Source organism: Cimex lectularius, unplaced genomic scaffold, assembly GCF_000648675.2.
Source record: "Cimex lectularius strain Harlan isolate CLEC.00 unplaced genomic scaffold, Clec_2.1 scaffold345, whole genome shotgun sequence".
Taxonomy (NCBI): domain Eukaryota; kingdom Metazoa; phylum Arthropoda; class Insecta; order Hemiptera; family Cimicidae; genus Cimex; species Cimex lectularius.
In genome coordinates this window covers 106,554-128,943 of record NW_019392908.1, presented here as the reverse complement: position 1 = coordinate 128,943, position 22,390 = coordinate 106,554, and the positions used below count along the sequence as shown (strand labels likewise).

Genomic DNA, 22,390 nt, shown 5'->3' with positions numbered 1-22,390 from the left:
AAATCATCCCTTCCTTTCATGCTTAAACTACATTAATTCCAATAGATTAACGTATAAACAGCATGCAATACTAACATAAAAGTCTGGTCAGATTCCCTCCCCCAGAGTACTCGATATTCCACGGGGCGGGGCCGAACCCACTCCATTCGCGCTAATAACTTACTTTTCCTCTCCAAACATCACATACTCACCCCAGAGTACTCGATAATCCTCGGGGCGGGGTAAATAACTCCTTCCTTTCATGCTAATAAATTACATCCATCCTAATAAACATAAACACCACACAAATACTTCACACACAATACAAGCACGGCACAAACACACATAAACTATATACATTTGAAAGTCCCTATAGCCCTGAGGTACCGGTACAGCGATTTGTGCCCGCTGCCGTGCCCCAAGACTACGCACAGGACCGATGATATTCCAAAATATTGCCTATAAACATCGAACCTTCTACAATTGAAAAGGTGCTCGAGTGTTACTCTATCCTTGCATAATGGGCACCTATGCGTTCGCTTTCCTGCTAGAAGGTGCCCGTGCGTAATTCTTGTATGACCTATGCGTAGTCTTGTCAGTATGAGCTTTTCCCTTTTTGACCCATTTTCCGTGAACCAGGGACCGACGTCTTTCTTAACCTGCCACAGTTTGGCAGGGTTATACCTATTTTTCCGCGCCCAGCGGTTTTTCCATTCTATTCTACGTAATAAACTAAGGTTTCGTAAAGAGATCAAACATTGAATTAAAACCAGACGACTTTGATGTTGCTTCGAATATACGGTGCCAAAGTGACATATATCATAACGGTCTTTTCATGTCTTTAACCAGAATCACACTCGTAATACTGCTTTTTAAGAAAAATAGAGAGTTAAAAGGAAAAATCATAAATCAGAAATTATAGGTCGAAATTTGAAAATTTACTAGTAGACGTAGTAATCCGACCCGTGTCAACGTTAATTCTTCTAATTGAGGTCAATAAATAAAATGGGAAACCAGCGAAATTTTACCTAATAAGCCTATGGGAAACGGCCAGAACGGGCGTGGGACATAGGTTTAGTAATAAAGGGAATATCGTCCGGATTTAATCTCGGTCGACGTAAACAACCCACTTTATGCGATAACAGTGGATTTCCCTGTTAAGCCTGAGTTGCAAATGGAGGTGGAATAATTACGTAAAACGTTTTGTGTTTCAGGGGATGGAGACCAGCTTCAAGAGGTGGAAATGGTTAAATGGTCAACCGGGTCCTACAGACCCCTACAACAACTAATACGGACCCATCTGTGGTAAGTCGCAGAACCAAAAACAAACATCAATCAAACCTAAATAAACAATTTACGAAGCACCAAAATAAATTGAAAATTCACAAAAAACAAAACAATTACAATTGTTTCATTATTATCTGTACACAACGTTCCAGCAAACTTTAAATATTTCACAGTATAAAATTTATTATACTAATATAAAAAAATACGAATTATACCTAGTACAATTATGGAACACAGATAATGGCAATGAATTTGTCAAATATGCCGGAACCTATTGTTAAAAAATACTGACCTTCTAAAAACGATCCAAAAACTATTCATAATCTTAAACTATCGAAATCAAAAAAAGAAAAAGACAACACAATTAAATTCTTTAATTATTTTAAGCAACAGATGATAACGAACAAAGCACGTTACACCTTAATAATGTTATGCCGGAATAATTGCTTGCTAGGTAACGTAGAGTAAACTTTTGAACAAGTTTCTATGTCAACATCCACTTGTTTTCTGTTATCAATAATTAATATTATCCATCTCGCTTAAAATAATACAATTTTCATTTGATTCTTTATGAATTTTTTAATGATTATGCAACATTCTTCGGTTTCAATAAGGTCAAAAACTTTATCTAGTTTGTGGACGCCAGGGCAAGGTGGATTCGAAGCTTAACTCCCTCGGGAGAAGTAGACATAACCTGCCCATTTATTGTGCTATCCGTGCATTACAATCTTGAATCTTCTTTTTTTATTGGTTGCCAGGTTGCATTGAGATATGGAATAAGTATATTAATCTTATCATTAGGTTTTACGAAACTGATTCCAAATGATTCGAACTATAATAAAATATCCTTTTTAAACAGATAGTTCCTACTCACAGTAAGTTGTTTCTCAAAAGTCCGGATTTCCAGCCCTTTAGCTCATCATCAGGTTGAAGGTTTTCTACAAACACGTCTCTCGACATGAATTGCCAAAGTGAACCCGCTGATACCCCCGCCAACGCGACGTTCCAATGAGGAGCTTGTTTTTTAATGACGCCCAATTTGAACGTGTGGAAAGCGGAAATTATAACACAAATAACTATTATAATAGTAAATACTGTAAGAAATTAATTATAAATTAGTAATTAAAGATAAAAAATTAAAATAATACCTTAATATTATTAAATTATTATAAAAATAATAACAATTAAAATAATTAATTTAATTATTTGGGCGTTTAATATTATTTATGTACATATTTATAATGGGAGGTAGATCAAAATCTGTTAGATTATTAGTGCATTTATCACCATGTTCAATTCAAAATCAAATTTCTCAAACCAATCTAGTTCTCTCCCTTAGTTAATTTAATTATTTAGACCTGATAGGTTGCTAGTTAAAAGAATTAAAAAAAATAAATAAATAACTTTAAAAGAATCAACAATAGGACTCAGCCACCCCACAATAAATGAATAATTAGGTTTCCGTTGTTTGCCATACATTGGTGAATTATTCGAAGAAGTTAGTAAAATGTTTAAACAAGAAGGTTTTAGAATAGCTTATAGAAGTATGGGGTCACTAAAAAACATCCTCTCAAAACCTAAAGACAAGGTAGACGACTTGGCAAAAAGCGGGGTTTACCAACTCAATTGTAATGATTGTAATATTAAATATATAGGTCAAAGCGGTAGAGAAATAAAAACGAGTGTAAAAGAACACGTGCCTAAATCGAGCAAATTTTCGGAATTTAAAGACCATCTAAAAGAAACAAAACATAATTTCAATTCAAATTTAAATTCAACAGTGTTTCATAGCAATTCATTAAGGTTTTTAGTTGAGATGAAAAAAAGTTAATAGCACGAGACGGATTCGAACCCACGACCTTCGGCTAGATACGCCGCTGCTCTACCACCTGAGCTATCGTGACCTCGATCCACTCGGACATCAACTCCCCATCTCAACCCCACCTTTTGAAGTTTCCCTCCTTTTTGCCATTTTTCAAATGTCGTGTAATCGGATTGGATTCTCGACGATAATTGAAATGGCGACGGAGAGCTTTAGTGAAGTGTACTTCAGTAAATTAATTAAATTCACTAATTTCGTGGTCCGCTTGACCAATTAATACATTACAATTAATTAAGGTTTTTAGTTGAGATGAAAAAAAGTTAATGGCACGAGACGGATTCGAACCCACGACCTTCGGCTAGATACGCCGCTGCTCTACCACCTGAGCTATCGTGACCTCGATCCACTCGGACATCAACTCGTGGCATTAACTTTTTTTCATCTCAACTAAAAACCTTAATTAATTGTAATGTATTAATTGGTCAAGCGGACCACGAAATTAGTGAATTTAATAGTGTTTCATAGTTTCAACAAAGGGAGAGAACTAGATTGGTTTGAGAAATTTGAAATTAAAAAATGTAAAATTGCACAAGGTGATAAATGCATTAATAATCTTACAGATTTTGATCTACCTCCCATTATAAATATGTACATAAATAATATTAAACGCCCAAATAATTAAATTAATTATTTTAATTGTTATTATTTTTATAATAATTTAATAATATTAAGGTATTATTCTAATTTGTTATCTTTTATCTTTAATCACTAATTTATAATTAATTTCTTACAGTATTTACTAATATAATAGTTATTTGTGTTATAATTCCCGCTTTACGCACGTTCAAATTGAGCGCCATTAAAAAACCAGCTCATCATTGGAACGTCGACGTTGGCGGGGGTATCAGCGGGTTCAGTTTTGCAATTCATGTCGAGAGACGAGTTTGTAGAAACCCTTCAAGCTGATGATGAGCTAAATGGTTCGAAATCCGGATTGTTGCGAAACAACTTACTGGGAGTAGGAACCATCTTCTTAAATCGAATTGAAATCCACACCCACTCCATCATTCATAATTTGTAATAATAAAATATTTTCATTTAATTTTTTTAAAATTTTTCCATGAGATCCATACATTATTTACTGTTAACAAGAAAATTAATTGTAACAAATAAGATTTCGATTCTTATTTTAACTTGGATTTCAGTGTTATGAACAGGCAATTGTGGTTTTTCATCTGATTTAATTTACAGCACTTGACTACTGCAGATTTGGTTGGTGGATAATTGATATCCCTTAGAATAAAATGCTAGAAAAGAGAAAAATACAAAGACGATAAATCGATATATAGATAGATAGGCAGATATAGGGAAGAAGGGAGGGGGAGGGGAGGGAGAGGGAGAGAGAGGGAGAGAGAGAGAGAGAGAGGATAATAAATGAAATAAAATGGGTCAAAATCAATATAATTCAAATAATAATAAGTTATCTTCTAAAATAAAAAATTTAAATTTACAAAGTAATAGATACCTTTAAGCAATATAGAACAAAATACAAACTCTTGACCAAAATTACTATGCGAGGAAATAAAGAAAGAGCGAAAGAAAGAAAGGATCAACATATAGGCCTTTATACGTCAGATACCAACTCCGCAAAACCAACTGCCTTTTTCTTATCTTATCACACCATGATGGGTCACCTCCTACCATGTTTGATCCTCATACTCATTAAGTAAAATATTGCGGATTTTATCGAAATTTATCTTTTTATTCTGTGCCGCATTGAAAATAATGTTAGAAGCCGTTCTGTTGAGATTATCAGCAATGTGAAATAAAATACTTCTAGTAATGCATTTATGACTTTTAAGAACTCTAAATTAGATTCGCCGTCTCGTAGTATCAATTTTGGCAACTTGTCCAATTTTTTTCCAACATCCCACCATGTTACTATTTCATCCTTACAAGAGAACAATAGAGATAAAGAGAGATAGATAGGTAGATAGATAGATAGATAGATAGAGAGAGAGAGAAAGAGAGAGAGAGAGAGAGAGAGAGAGAGAGAGTGAGGAGGGAGAATCAGTTGGATTTAGGTAAGATACAGTTAACTATAACATTTAAACATTGTTTTTACAGATTATACAAAATTTTATATGTGCTAAAAAGCGGGAAATTTGAAAAAGTAGGATGAGATGGTGAGTTTGTGTCTCGGGCACCAGAAGCACGACAGCTCAAGTGGTTAGAGCGCCGGAGGGTAGAACTGGAGGTCGTGAGTTCCAGTACTGCTCCTGAAGTTTTTTTACTACTTTTACTACTGTAAAAACATTAGTACAATTTTCGTATTATTTTCCTATCCGTTCTCTAAATTTAACTTAACAACCTAATTTTTTCAACATTTCAAATTATATAATTATAATTATTATGTTAAAACAAACAGAGAAGATAAACAAATTCTGCAGCACCGAAAAACATTCAAAAATTGATATATAACCTAACGGTAACCAAACACGTCCCTAACCTTAACTGAAACTGACAGAGCATGTCTGAACTAGTTCCTAATCGTAACTGAACTAATAAAGCCTAACCAACCTCGTCCCTAACACTAAGTCCTTATTCTGACACTAACTTTACCTAAAGAAACCCAATTCAAGCATTTAAAGACGCTTGTTAAAGTTGAAATAATTTTTATGACATTTAGACAAATAAAGAAAATGCACTTTCAAGAATCCAATTCAAAACTTGCCCTTTGAACTTCTATATTTGTTCTATATTTCTTTGCTTCTCGGGAAGAAAAACCCATAAAAGATACAAACCCAAACCCTAACCTATCCTTAAACCATAACCCTACGTAACCTTACGTAATCATAGCGCACTTTCCGCGAAATCGATAGCTCTAAAATGTTAGGGTTAGGGCTACAAATAGAATTAGGAACGGTAATTACATATCATACTAGCACTGGGTCACTCCTTAGATCCGTTTACAAACTTGGCTTTTGAAGTTAGGCAAATTCGCTCTCAAACTAGCAGACCAACACCACTATCACGGTTAGGTTAGGTAGAGTAAGTTTTAAAGTGGGATAAAAATCATTGATCCAACGTTTTTTAATAATTAACTTATAAAATCATTTCACTAAGTGCTTTTGTTACACTTTTCCCTCTCATTCCTATCCCTACATTCACTCTCCCTCGCTCACTCTCTGTCTCTCCTTCTCTCTCTCATTCTCTCTCATTCTCTACTTCTCTCCCCTTCTCTCCCATTCTCTACTTCTCTCCCACTCTCTATCATTCTCTACTTCTCTTCCACTCTCTCTCATTCTCAACTTCTCTCTCTCTCTCTCTCTCTCTCGCTCTCTCTCTCTCTCTCTCTCTCTCATTCTCTACTTCTCTCTCGCTCATTATCTACTTCTCTCCCACTCTCTATATCATTCTCCACTTCTCTTTCTCTCTCATTCTCTACTTTTCTGTCGCTCATTCTCTACTTCTCTCCCCCCTCTCTCTCTCATTCTCTACTTCACTACTTCTCTCTCTCTCTCTCATTCTCTACTTCTCTGTCGTTCATTCTCTATTTCTCTCCCACTCTCTCTCTTATTCTCTACTTCTCTCTCTCTCTCTCTCTCTCTCTCTCTCTCTCTCTCTCTCTTTCTCATTCTCTCCAGCTTTATACCTTCTCCCCAATTGTGTTGTCACTTCGTTTATTTCCCATTAACAAATTAGCAAAGAAAAGAAAGACGTTAAATTCCTAGATTTTGGTTACTTCTAAATTAATTTGTTCCGCTTTGTTATCAAATATCACAACATTAAACACAACAAACATATATAATATGGATCTGAAAATACATGCATTGCTGAGTACAGCCAAGAAGCTTTTATAAAACTATTAATTATATTCATCTTTTATAAAACAAACAGATGTTTACATACACAATTACAATTTTATATTCCAGTCTCGTACCTTGATTTACAACGTACGAGATCAAGCCAAAAACAAATTTGATATATAGCAACAACCACGGAACAGGTAGGGAAAGAAAAGCTGGCTGTAAATCATCGTCATTCTACATTTTGCATGTCGTATGAGGAATTCACTAAAAGAATTTTATTCAGACTCTTTATGGCACTAAAAATAATAGTAGTAGCTTTACTAGCAATAAATGTCACTCCGACGTCTCATCTGTAACAACAGCGGGTTAAACTTTATTCGTCATGCTGAGTGAGGCTATACATTTTGAGAACTATGGATTATCAGGTTTATTAATATTTTCAAATTAGATGATCTAATCAAATTAAATATTATTTCATAATTTTTATCTAAGATCTTGGTTGAGATGAAAAAGTAATGTCTCGAGCGGGATTCGAACCTCTGCTTGAACCTCTTATTGAGACGAAGGTCGTCGGTTCGAATCCCGCTCGTGACACTAGCTCTTTCATCTCAACTAACACTTTAGATAAAAAAGTAAAATTAATTTAAATAATTAATACGGTCCATTAAGACTACTAAATACTTACATGGATTAATTTTTACAGTTTCAACATCGGAGTTTTCGTGGTCGGTTGACTCAACAAGAAGAGTACAAGAAGGAGAAAAAACATTATATCCCCTGGAAACTTTAGCGATTTGGCTAGAAATCTGTTTCGATTCAAATGCTATCGCATAGCATTTAGTTTTATAGGTGCTTTTATGCTTAAGTTTATTGTTTGGATAAGTAGTTCCGTTTAAAATATATTCAACAAAACATTAAACTGTAAGACTGTGCAAACCATTACAAACAAATGTCTTCATATCTTTATTCGTTTAACTACCAAGTGTAAAACAGGCTTATTAGTAACTATTATATTAGTTACTAATTCAATGAAGTTTAATTAGTAAGAAGATAAGAAGTATGAAAATCATAAATTTAAAAAAACAGTTTATCATAGGTTTAAACATTACCCCCAAATTTTCAATAAAAAAATTAAACTTAAGAAATATCGTAGCTGGTTTTAAGATTCATTGAGAGATTGAAACAGCTTTTTTTGGAAATGGAAATTAAAAGGCCGCTGTTTCAAGATTGGGGGAAGATTGAACATGCCAAAGTTTTTCCGATAGGAAACTTTACCATCAGGTAATTATTCATCAATTCAGTGGCTAATTACGAATTGATCGGGAATTGAACTCGATAAGATAACAGATTGTAATTTAGTAGTGGCCGTACCCGAATTTCCCCTTGTAAAAGGAAAAAGTGTTATTGGCTAACTTTAATCAAGTGCAAACTTACAAAGTGATATCTATTTCCGACTGGCGTTCGTTTTATTTTACAAATATGAGGCGTATTGCAAAAGAAATAGAGATAGGTAGTTAAATAGATTGAGATAGATAAATGTAGAGATAGAGAGATAGATAAAGAGAGAAAGAGGGAGAGAAAATGAGAGAGAATATGGGAGAGAGAAGAGGGAAGCAGTAGTAAGGAGAGAAAGTATATTATTACTCTAACAATACTCTGTCAATTTCTATCCTAATGTGAATTTTTTTTTCGAAGGAAAAACATTGAATCATGGATACGTAATCTCCTAACCCTAAATGCGAAATCGATGACGCACACGCCAAAAAAATTGTTTAGCTAAGCCAAAATCATATTTATATTAAAAATAATTTGTCTCATATTTTGAACGGACAAAAAAAGTGTGAGTTATTGTTAGGTTAGATTTAAGTTCCAGTTAAGTTTAGGAATGGTTAGGTTACATGTTGAACTCCTCCTTGAATAATTACAATAATGTATCTATTTTAGTAGAAAATATGTTTTAGGAAAATACTATTTTGTAATAAAATACTAGAAAAGAGAAAAGAGAGCGAGTTACGTGAAAATCAGCAGTATGGAAAACAATACATTACTATACTAATATATAGGGCGTCAACTCACTACTCTAAAAAAAAACAATTTTTACTTTATTTTTCTATCAGTTCTCAAAATTTACCTTAACTCCCTATCTTATTTTCATAATTAATTACTCTTTATGTAAGGTATTGGTTGAGATAAAAAAGTGTGAAAACCTTTGCTTTGACAATTCAGAGGTATCTGAGGGAAAATATTTAAGTGGCTTAAATCGAAAAAGTTAACTTGGATTTACCGAAGCGGAAAGTATCGCAGCCATTATTAATATTGAAGACAGCATTTTTGCATGAATGAATTTGAATATAAAAAGAGAATTATAAAAAATGTTTATTTAATAAAATCTTAATTGACATTTAATAAAACCTTAAAATAAAAGAGTAAAAACGATAACTTGACGTTAATTGCCTTCTCTGTTTGGTCCTGGTGGAAATGTTCTTTTAAATCCAGTTGGACCGGAAAGTAAGGATTAAAACCAAAGTGTCGAAAAAGAAGAAAAATTGGAAAAAGGACGTGAAGTAGATTGGCGTGAAGGTCGGTGTTACTTGAAAAAGAGTTCTTATTGACAGAACCAACAAACCAACCTTCGTCAGTCTAAATCTCCTCTGAACAGCTCAGGTTCACAATTCAGCCGAGTATCTTTTGGCCGTACGTGCCAATTTAACTTTGCGTCATAACTTCTGTTGTCAATTTTCGTTCTTATAATAACACGTTTTATTCTGAGAGAAAAGGACGATTTCCAAGTTTCATCTCGCCTTGCTGTAGAGATCTTGGTACAAATTACTCGCTCGGTTTTTCACATTGTTTTGCCTCTAAATATATTCAAAGGTTCATAATAACTTGCTATCAAAAATCATCATAAAAAATTAGTATTAAAAAAAGCTTTAACGTGTTGATGGTCCATGAGAATTGAATTCTGGTTCAAAAAGAAAAACAATCTGTTTAGACAAACCTTTTATCTAAAAGGGAACCCTCATTTGTATGCTTAGCTCGTTATTAAAACGAATGAGTTTATAAACCTAATTTTGAAGCACATTGTATTATTTCAATAAACAGGCCTTCCATTCATACTTGTGTGTGCGATAACAATGGATAAATAAAAACGGCGAAGTGTAATAATTAACTATTAACATTTCAAAATATACATTTTACAATATAATTTGTGTATCGATACATTTAATAAAAGGTTTCAAATTTCCAGTCACTCAGTTTCGTCAAAAATCACTCATCTTAAAGAAAAATTTAATACGTACTTTTGCAAACATTGCAACATCATTTGAAATCCATTCAGAACAACGTTAGCCATTAGAAATCAGATACTTATTAGATAAAAAACTTTAAGACATAAATGTAATACGTCCGTATATATATATACGAGATTTTTCCTCGGGTTTGCTGAAATATATATATATAGGAAAAATCTGGGCTACCTAATACGAAAAGTAGGCTCAAAAGGAGTTTATAAACGATGGAATTAGAGATGGGCAAAAGAATCGAGAATCGATTCAAAGAATCGACTCATCTAAAAGAATCGATCCCCCAATCGATTCCTTTAAGTGAGTTGCGGTTCAGTTCGGGTAACTGGATGGGACGGATACGTCACACGTTTCCGGACGATTCTTTTTCCTGTAACAACTCTTTTTGATTCTTCTAAGAAAATCTTCAACTCCCGGAGTCGGATTTCGACTCTTCTCTTTTGACGACTCATCAACTCTGCGATTCTTATGATTCCTTCGATTCCTCAACTCCCGGACTCCCAGTTTGATTCTTTCGATTCCTCAACTCGCGTCTTCTGTTTTCTCCGCGGGCAAGCAATAAATTAATAATTAACGTTTTTTAAATTAATAAATTACCTACTTTTTCCAACTTTTACAATTTTATTTACAATATGCAAAATACCGTATAAGTAATAAATATGTATAAATAAATTACAATTAATTAAGGTTTTTAGTTGAGATAAATTAACTAATTTTAATATATTAATTGGTCAAGCGGACCACGAAATTAGTGAATTTAATGTATAAATAAATTCATTCAGTAAATTTTCTGTATGGGATGTAAATTAATTTAATTAATTAAATAAATAAAATTAATTTAATCTTTTTGCTTTTATTTAAAATCTGTAAACATTTAAAAAAATTAAATTTTATAGCAAATTCATTTACGTAGCCACCTTTCGATTCCTCAACTCCCGGACACCCAGTTTGATTCTTTCAATTCCTCAACTCCCGTCTTCTGTTTTCGACCATCCATCTAACCCCATCCAGTTTTCTCCGAGTTATCCATTTTATTCAATTTGTCAATAACGAACTCAATGTTCCCATCTAGAATCTCTTGACCAATCAATAAATTAATAATTAATATTTTTTTAAATTAGTAAATTATCTGCTTTTTTCAAATTTTACAATTTTATGTACAATATGCAAAATATCGTAGAAGTAATAAATATGTATAAATAAAAAAAATCAGTAAATTTTGTGTATGTGATGTAAATGTCTATTAATTTTTTCCCTTTTATTTAAAATGTGTAAGTAAACATTAAAAATTATTTATATTTTATAACAAATTCCTTTTCGTAGCCACGTAAATAATTTAGCAACAAATAAAAAAATAAGAGAGCAATAGTTCGTGCTCTATTATACTAACAATTATCATATTAATCCTTACGTGTTCGGCGGTCATAATTGCCCGGCATATTATTCAGAAATAAGGCTTTCGTTAGTATTACTATCATCAATATTTTTCTTTCTAAAAATACAACGATTTGATACAATTTATATACTTAACATTAATACCATATTTCCTTTTTCGTTGTGGTAAATAAATACTAGAATTGAAAATTAATTTGAATTATGGCGGGAAATTTGGATAAAGGGAGAAACCAATAAACGGAAGCTCTGGTACCAGGAGTGGGGGGAATCAAAGAATCGATAAAAAGAATCGACTCATTTCAGGGATTGAATCGAAGGGAATCGACCCACTTAAAAGAATCAAACTTCCCACCACTAGATGGAATGATAAAAATAGACCGAGGCGTTGTGTAGATAGATATAAGCGGAAAAATCACGGAAACTCGGGGAAATTTCTGGACCCTCTAATACGAAAAGTAAACCTCAAAAGTAGTGGAAAAACGTTAAAAATGTGAAATTTGACCGGGCATTGTACAGAAGATGTAAGCGGAAATTTTCAACAAACCCGAGTAAAAATCTGGGCTACCTAATACGAAAAGTAGGCAACAAAAGGAGTTGAAAAACCTTTGACTGGTAAAAATCGACCGAGCCGTTTTCTAGATATAAGGGAAAAACCATGAAACTTCGGCAAACTTTTGAACCACCTAATAAGTAAACTAAGGGATGGTTATTTTAATTATCTCTATTTGTTAATTGTATACCTTAATATATATACCTTAATTAATTGTAAAGTATTAATTGGTCAAGCGGACCACGAAATTAGTGAATTTATTGTATACAATTTTGAAAATGAGGCAAAAAAAAGTGCAATAAAGAAGGATTTTCAGTCTAGAAAGTTTTGAAATATTTTATTTACTCTAGACGACGGATTTACTGTTATATCAATATATGTAAGGTAGAAAATGCGGAAATAGGGACTTAAAATGGTGGCGAATTTTTGCGGCAAATAAATTTTTGCAAAAAAATAAAATGACGGGATGGCCCTAAATTCTAACATCTTGAATCCAATATTTGCTTTATATTTGTTTCGATTTTGTCAGGTGATGGTATGAATATCCTCGGACAGGGTTCTTTGAGTTTTCGATTCATCTGGGACAAAAATAAAACTAATTCCCAGAAAACACCGGCAAGCGACATTCCGAAACAAGGAAAAGCAGTAGAAGGGGTTTCCTGGTAATGAAGTAAAATCGTACGCTCAATCCACTGAAACGTGTACGATTAAAATATACGCCGTAGTAAAATCGGACGCCGACCCCACTGAGAAATGTAAGACTAAAACCGTCTTTAAAATATACGAAAACGACGGTGGCGTTCAGATTGAATTTTCGTGAACTATCAATATTCAAATATTGGTACAAAGCGCAATCTGAACGACCACTCCAAAATTTGTGCATGTGTTGTTCTGATGATGATGAGCTGAAAGCACTGGCCCGGCGAATCGGCGTCCATATACGGACGCTGTTTTGCCCTGGACGCCGGTTTAAATATAAAATTTCACCGAGGGGACGTCGAGTTGATAGGAAGATGTATATACATATATATTATACGTCCTTATATATTTTTTTTCTGTATAAGCAGGGATTTTATATATATATTTTTTTCCCCTGCTTATACAGAAAAATATTGAACCACTGTTATGTAATCTATCCCATCTGTAAACTTGAATGTAACACCACCTTTTCTAACCTAATTAAATCTGTACCTGAAACTAACACTAATATAACCTAGGATAGGATAGGTATTAGATATCCTAAATAGATAAGGTTTAGGATAAGTAAATAGGTTAGGTAGTTAGAGTTAGAAACGTGTTAGGGTTATGTTAGGTAAGGTTAATAAAAAAGATAATGTTGGAGTATTAAATGCTCATCATGCAATGCAATTAATCTAAAAGTACATTTTCTAGCAAATTGTAGATTGTGACTTCACCGTGGTCTCGTCTGATGATTAGCATTTAAGACTAAATTCCGGAACACAGCAAAATACCAGTTTGTGAGGAGCACCATCATTAGAGTTAGGTTTAGAAGAGGATTTGGTAACGTTATGATATGTAGGGTTTGGGTTAGTGTTAGGGACGTTTTGTTTCGGTTACGTAAGGAACAGATTGGGTAAAATCCTTTTTTTTTTTTAAAGACAGTTCCTACTCTCAGTAAGTTACTACATACAGTTACTGTGAGAAGAAATTATCTTTTTTAGAAAAGGATTGAACACCGCACTCACTCTATCATTCATCATTTCTAACAGGTTGGGTTAGGTTACGTTTAATTCTAAGGATAGGTTTAGATAGCATATCAATAATGTTTTTCCGTTATCCGGCGAAAATATACGAGAACAAAGCACGAGTTTTAATGGGAATCTCGAAAAAGTATTTTTTGCTCTTAACTAGTTGTTTTAACACAACGTCAAAATGAATTATTTCAACTATTAAAATAATTCATTAGGGTTTGTCGTCCGTACAAACAGTACGAATTTTTATTTAAACAATACTCCAATGGACAAACATACGAACAAAAATGTAATAATAAATAAAATAATTATAGTAAATGGTTATAAAATCTATGCTTGTGATTGATGATCAGTCATCCAGAAAACTGTCAAATTTACTAACCTTAGCTTAATTAAGCTAACTAGATGCAACTTCAATTGTATTTCCACCCCGTTTCCTCCCTCTCAATAGTGCTCCAGTCCCAACCACATTCCTCCATATTAATTATTACTGACGGCCCACCTGCGATCCGATTTGAATTGCTTTTGAAGGACCGGCCGGTTGTGGCTGGTGGTTGTAAATTAATTCGAAAACTTGATTGTTTGTATCATGAAGTTTGGATCAAGAATTGGTAAAAAAATAAAGGTTCAAGACTGCCGAAAATTTGAATATATAGGAATGAATTTATCGTAGAGTACTTATGTTTGCAAGGACGTTTCAGATTGGCATTATCTAGAGTTAGATAAATAACAGAAAAAGTTAAACGTTCACACAGCTATAATATTTATCTAGATAAACAGATACATCAGCATACAGAAAGAAAATGTGTATACATATATTAGATGATAATTAAATTGGTACATAGGCAAATATAAAGATCGATATATAGTCAAACAGGGGAAGAGTGAGCAAATTAGAAAATTTGAAGTTTAGGAACAGTTTACAAAGGATGAGGATGACAGTGAACAATTCACTGACAGATATATAAAATGATAACATATATCTATATATATTTTTTTACCAGGGTTCGCAACAGCAGAGGTCATATAAACCCTCGGTGCCGGTGTTTTTGAAAAAAGCCCATTTGTAAGTATGTCGGGTTGGAATGCAGGGCCGCTGGATTCGAACCCGGGACCTTTACCTTACAGTGATGAGCGCCGTGTCAACGCCTAAACCGTTGCGGCCACCGAAGCCCTCCTCACATATTTATAGTTAATTAGATGGATAGACAGCTATGTAGAGATAGTGACAGAGACAGAAAGAGAGAGAGAGAGAGAGAGAGAGAGAGAGAGAGAGAGAGAGAGAGAGAGGAAACAAAGAGAGAAATATAAACAGAAATATAGAAAGAAAACGAAGATAGATAGAAAAAGAGAGAGAGAGAGTGAGAGAGAAGAAAAAAAGGGAGAGAGAAAAAGTGAGGGTGAAAGATAGCGAGTGAGAGTGAGAAAGTGAGTGAGTGAGTGACTCAATGAGTGAGTGACTCAATGAGTGAGAGACAGAAAAAGAGCGAGAGAGAAAGGAAACAAAGAAAGAAAGATAAACAAAAATAAAAAACTAGAAATAAAGAGAAGCTAGATAGATAAATAAAAAAGAGAGAGACAAAGAGAGAGAAGAAGAAGAAAGAAAGAGAAAGAGTGAGAGAATAAAAGAATGTAGTTTTATTTAAAAAATCTCGGAGAGGGAGAGAGAGTGAGAATGAATGAGAGAGAGAGGAGGATAGAATTGAAACGCTTTATTTATAATTATCGCAGATTTAGGTCATATTGACCTTTCTTTCAATCAATAGTGAGAGAGAGAAATAGGGAGACATAGAGAGAGAGAATGAGGGAGGGATGGAGAGAAAGGGAGAAAGAGAAAGAAAGAAAGAAAGAAAGAGAAAGAGAGAGAGAGAGAGAGAGAGTGAAAGAAATTGAGATGTAGAGTGAGATAACGAGAGATACAGAGAAAATTGGAAAATAAATAGAAATGTAAAAGTATAGATAGTAATATGGGTAAGGGGTGATAGAAAAACAGACTGAAAGAAAAACGGACTATTAAAAACATTAAATTAATTTTTGCGTGTACATTGGCAAATCCTTCATTAAATAAATAGCTAAGAATAGGAGGGGAGGTGATAGATAAAGGTGTACATAGTTCAGGAACAATAGAATTTATTTGTTTCTATATTGATGAATTAATGCTGTAGACATCTTTAAAAGTTCACAATCATCAGTAGAGGAAAATGTCATATTGTAAGATTACGAATTATTCTTATATTGGATTTTTTTTAAAAAAGATTTTGAGAAAAAGTGCTGGCATTGCTAGAGTTATTAGAGTATCATTCCAGTGCTAAGAAAACTAATGAAATATGTGCCAAAATTATTCAAAATGGAACCGTGGGGGTCATCACTCAGTTAATTATCAGGGCAAACGACGGAAAATCCGTCTTTCTTAGAATGGCATTAATCCAGTTTTGAATTTTTAATGTCCTCCTACTGAAATAACCTTTTAAATGACCTTTCTTCGCATTTTAAGCAATATAATAACACTTATTTTCCCTCGCCAAACGGAATAAAATCATTATTTAGAAAAAAGAGACGAATTTTAATGTAAAATTATAGAAAATTATATACAATTTAAACTAAAGTAAAAGAGATTTTTTTTCACTAAGGTAAATCATTAAAATAATGAAAGCTCTGACAAATTCGTGTTTGAGAATGTTATGCAATATAAAATATAACTCGTTTTTAGTGTGTAGAGACCTGTCATAATCAGCAGGTATAAACGATTAAATCCTATGTCAGGTTTGCTGTACGCTTCGCATGTCGATATGTCTGGTGATAATTACAAAAACATTTCTCTTCTTAATTATTCCGTCGGAATTTATCATGTATATTTAATATATTTTGATTTGTTAGGTGTATAGAACCAGTATGAGATAATCCAACTAAGCAATTTGTAATTCCTAAACATTGGCAAAGAATAAGTCAAAGTAAGAGGTATTCGAGCTTTGAATTAAAGTTTTCGTTGTATAATCTTTGGACAAAACACAACTTGATCCATTTAATGCGTCTCCAAAGTTCGTAATTAACAAGTTAAACAAAGCGTCCAGTCCTTGTGTCAGACTTTAATATTAATGCATCGTTTTAATTGTTTTGTTTTTTCTCCTTTCTTCCAGGAAATACATTTATTCCGTTCATTAAACAAAAACTTTCAGCTCCTAGTGAACTGGGAATAAATCAAATTTTAAAACGTCACGATCAAGGTTGACCCTGGATCAGACCCTTTCGCTCAGTATAGATTTTCGTTCGGAGAGGATTAAGCTTTTAAAAATTAACATCGGTTCTGAATGATTAATGAAGTACGAAACACGGCTGATTATTTGAAAAATAAAAAATATACATTAAGGTCAAACCCTATAAATAAATAAACCGGAAATAACTTGTTTTTAATTTTTTTGAGGACAAACAAATCATCCGTATTTAATTTAGCAATCCAATTAAATTATTCTTGAACGTACTGCCCACTTTATTCAGTGAATGTTTTACCATCTTCAGCGACAAAAAACTGAGCTTGCGTAATTTCATATTAGAATCATGTTTAGGATTTCAAAAGCAATCCAATAGTATAAGTATTTTGAAGGCCAGTTCGTTTTTCATTGAAACACCACCTGCACAAAATATTGACAAACGAATATTGGCACTGTCTTTAAGGCTTCTGCACGGTATACATTTTGTGAAATTGTGAGATATTTTTTCCTTTGGGAAAGCAAAAGAGAATACAATGCGGCAAAAACGTCCGCCCTGTTGTTACATTTTCATTGGAATTCAAATACTAATAATTCAAAAACTAAAGTCCTCTTCAACTCCATGTTTAAAATAAATAATAAAAGAGAAAAAAAGGTCAAACAACACTACGAGAATTAAATTACCAATAGGTAAACCAAAAATGCAAATAACGACTAATAAAATTTAGAATTACTAAACTGTCATGCTAATTGTCATTAAGGGACAATAATCATCATGGTTAAGAGGTTATTGCACGTTTTATGAAAATTGGCCATATTCAATCTGATGCTGTACGATCTCAAAATTTAAATTTACTGTACTTAAAACCTTAGGATTCAAAATTTAAATAAATGTTTGTAAATTTTAACCCTTTAAATTATTAGTTACAGTTGTAACGTCCTAGTAACGAGATATTTCCTGAAAGTTCGAAAAAAAGAACTCAGTGTGTTAAACTCGCGCTTCACGCCCACGTATTTAGGGTTGGTCGCTAAGGTTACGCAGAATAAAGGATAGTTTTATGGTTATGTTGGTTACGTAGAATTAGGGTTAGTTTTATGGATGAGTTTCGTTAGAGACGGGTTAGCGTAATATAGGTAGGGTTAATGTAAGAGTTAGATTAGGAAGAGTTAAAGTTAGGAACAGATTTGGTTAAGTTATATAAAATTAGGGCTAGGAACGTATTTGAAAAGGTTGGGTTATTTATAAATAGGGTTAGTTTTCGGTACGGGTCTGGTTATGTCATTTTTAATGTAAAGGATAGATTACATATCTAAAAGGAAATGATGGTAAAGCATGGATTTGTAACATAACACACCTTAGCCATAACCCCATCTCTCACCCTAATCTTTCCTAGCAATTCTTACCAAGCATAACCTAACATAACCGAACCGCTCCATAGTCCTAATCCTAACCTGCCCTACTTAAACATATCAACAATCAAATTTGTGTATCCAGCCTAAAACATCACGTGTCAATACGCAATTTTAAACTTTATTATTTCTTTAATTCTGGGCCTGTTTATTTTCGTCCACATGAAGGCCGAACTTTACCCGTCACTAGCCCTAACCAACCCGAACCCTACTTAACCAAAGAATTATTATTCTAACCAAATCCATCCCATGCTCAATTCCCTGTGATGCGAAATAAACGCAAAAAGTGGTCACGGAAAAAATATTTACGTATCCAGCCCAAAAATATATCTATAAATGTTTAAATTTGTCTCTAGGCTGAGAAGTTTTTGAGAAAACTAATAAGTTTACAACCTGCTGTATTTGCACATTATAAACAAACTTGCTTCATTGTTCAATTAGATTACAATAATTAATCCATTGTGGAAATGGATTCGCAAAAACTGTTTGGATATATCTGTAAATCAGTTTTGATGTTTTCGGCAAAATATTTTTGCTTGCCGGTTTTTTAGGGACAATAAACTTAATAATCTTATCACTAATGAAAATTATTTGAAAAAACAATTCCCCTACAATTGCATCAATTTTTTAATCACTTGGATAATACGTTCCAAAACCAGGGGCCGGTTTTTTATGCAGAAAAAATTACCAAAATATGCAGTTGAAAGCTCTGAAATATGCAATAATATGCACTATTAATGCGTTAAAAGTTAAGAGGTTTTTTTAACGAGGGTATTTCAGCTACGAAGTTATTTGAGCCCTCGGGGTGCCGTGGGAAAAAAGCCCATTTGTAAATATGTCGGGTTACTTATTGCAGGGCCGCTGGATTCGAACCCGGGGCCTTTACTTTACAGTGATGAGCACCGTGTAAATATTTTCTCACTTATATAATTAAATTATATATTTTATACTAATTGAGTATAATTAATGTTAATAAACAAGTACTTCTCTAAATTGTCTTCCGTGAAATAGTGACTACGGTCACTTAAAATATGTGAAAATGTGTGAGGTGTTCAGTGACCGTTAACCAATGATTATTTGGAGACCGTGAGATGCGGTTTAGTGTGACGTAGGCTTTAGAAAAACATTTTCTTTATCGTGGCAACGTTTCGGTCTTTATTGAGATCATCTTCAGGGCTCAAGTGTTTGTTTTCTGTGTAGTTGTGTCATCCTTGTGCGTCGTGTTGAAAGTGCCCCGACTGTATCTCACGATCTCCAAACAATCATTTGTGAGAATATTGAATATTGAAATAAGACAAGAAGGGGCTTTATATTCTTTTGTCGGTATTCCTAGAATCTTCTCTTACCGTCGTTGCGGTCTGTTTCAGATTTCTTTGAATTAAACCAACTTTCCGTCAACTTGTTATTTTTCCCCGAAAACCAATAAAACATTTTGAATATTATTCAAAAATGGTAAGATGCTTTCTGGTGTGGTTAGGTTTCAGAAAAACGTTTTCTTTATCGTGCCAACGTTTCGATCTTTATTGAGATCATCTTCAGGGCCTGGGATTTACAAGCATTGTTTAAATCTAACAAATACATGTAGGATGTGGAAAAAAGTGAATTTATACAATGCAAAATATATTTTTTATATTCAATCAAAGTGTTTCTACTCACTCAAAGTGTTTGTCTTCATGTAATTGTGACATTCTTGCGTGTCGTGTTGAGAGTGCCAGTGACAGCAAGTTATAAACATAAAACAGCAATATCTCACTCGCACTTGGCGATATTTTTCAAATACGCAATTTTATGCGATATTAATCAAATATGCAAAAATATACTGTATAAAATTTACCCTTCTTAGATTCCTGATTCGTATAGATAATTGATTTCCGGTCGTATGTGGTAGCAAACAAACTATGCAACTAAAAATACGGTATGGAAGAATTTTTTTTTCAATTACAATTAATTAAGGTTTTCAGTTGTGATAAAAAAGTCAATGTCACGAGCGGGATTCGAACCCACGATCTTCGGCTAGATACGCCGCTGTTGAGATGGAGAGCTGATGTCCAAGTGGATCGAGGTCACGATAGCTCAAGTGGTAGAGCAGCGGAGTATCTAGCCGAAGATCGTGGGTTCGAATCCCGCTCGTGCCATTAACTTTTTTATCTCAACTAAAAACCTTAATTAATTGTAATGTATTAATTGGTGAAGCGGACACGAAATTAGTGAATTTAATGATTTAAAATGAAGTATACTTCACTAAAGCTCTCCGTGGCCATTTCATTTGTCGACGAGAATCCAATCCGATTAAATGACATTTCAAAAATGGCAAAAAGGAGGGAAAACTCAAAAGGTTGGGTTGAGATGGGAAGTTGATGTCCGAGTGGATCGAGGTCACGATAGCTCAAGTGGTAGAGCAGCGGAGTATCTAGCCGAAGATCGTGGGTTCGAATCCCGCTAGTGCCATTGACTTGTTTATGTCAACTGAAGACCTTAATTAATTGTAATATATTAATTGGTCAAGCGGACCACGAAATTAGTGAATTTTTTTTCAATATGAGAAATGCAGCAGATGGATAGTTCGTTGAAAAAATAAGCAAGGTTAGGCTCATTATTAAATTAAATATTTAAATGTTTTACTCGAGTGATGTTGGAGTACGTCAAAGTTAACAGAAGCACTGTAAACTTGGCTAATTCTTAGAGTAGCCATCCAAGATTATACTGTTACACTTAAAGCGGTCTGGACTAGTTCCAAAAAAATAAAAATAAAAGTTTCCTTGGAATAAATAAAATGTCCCCAACTGGGCCTACTAATCAAAGTTGTTGGTAATGAGAAGAAAGAAAATTATTTTTGAAAAAAAAAAAGAATAAATAAAAATTATGTCGAAGGTATTTTTTGATCAAATGATTTAAGGAAGGGTTTCTCGTGAAAATTGATTAAGTGAATTACTTATAACTTTTTGATTAATACAATTACAAACCAATAATATATCTAACATAATAATCAAAGTAATTCATATTTACATAATTGATCGTCTCAGTGTCATATTTTGTATTTAATAAATCGATGATTGCAGATTGCTGGGTAATGGAACGGAACAATAAATGATTGCACTTGACATTCTCAGCAAATAATCTTTAATGGCGGTATTTTCTTGAAATAAATGATTGATCGACGACGAGAACGAGTCGGGTGATTGATGTAAATAAGTTCGTTCCGATGTCACAGGAGGCATTACTAAACGAGATTTGAAGGAACTTCCTTTCCTTACGGTGGGTGAGAGAACCGTCTCTACAAATAATAGAATTCTCTTCTGTTTGAAAAATCCGTTCCCAATCAGGTAAAACAAAGAAACCAAGCCGGACTGACAAAGACGTGATGCACGATCCAACGGAAACTTTTTTAGACGGTTCTTCTCTGCCCTAGTAAGATATCTCTCAGTTCTTTCACCTGTCCCTGTTGACTTGAGTGAGTTCTTACATACTATTTACTAGTTTGCACATAAAAATCAATATTTACACTATAATTGTGTTATACTTATTTATATATTTACTTTTCTATAATATATTTCGTATTAAAGGTATTTTGTACTATATCATTTCATTACTACGTGATTGGTTTTCTATCAAGTTATCACTTGATTATTTGGGTTTCCTTCATCTGACAAAAGTTTGAAGGGAACCCCCGTCTCACTGGAAAGTGATATCGTCCTCGGTAGGTGTTTCCATTCCGACGGAATGAAGGCTTGTCTCTTGTGGTGCTAGGTCGAAATCACTTACGTCGTCCCCACTTTGAGCTACAGTCTATTCCACTAAATCCTCCCCCCAGGCTACCTCAACCGTCGAGTGTAATAAAACACGATGCACATGTTGAACAACATGTCTTGTACAATCAAAAAGTTGTTTTATTATGAAATTAATTCGAAATAGGAT

The 22,390-nt window shown here is 33.6% G+C and overlaps 1 long non-coding RNA gene across 2 annotated transcripts in view; it reads left to right on the top strand.

The window, feature by feature from the left end:
• Positions 1–22,390, top strand: part of LOC112127807 — an 84,351-nt gene that overhangs the window by 16,213 nt on the left and 45,748 nt on the right. For both annotated transcript variants that reach the window (XR_002910734.1, XR_002910735.1), the window contains exon 2: positions 1,194–1,284. This is a non-coding gene — a long non-coding RNA (uncharacterized LOC112127807). The remainder of the gene's footprint in view (positions 1–1,193; positions 1,285–22,390) is intronic.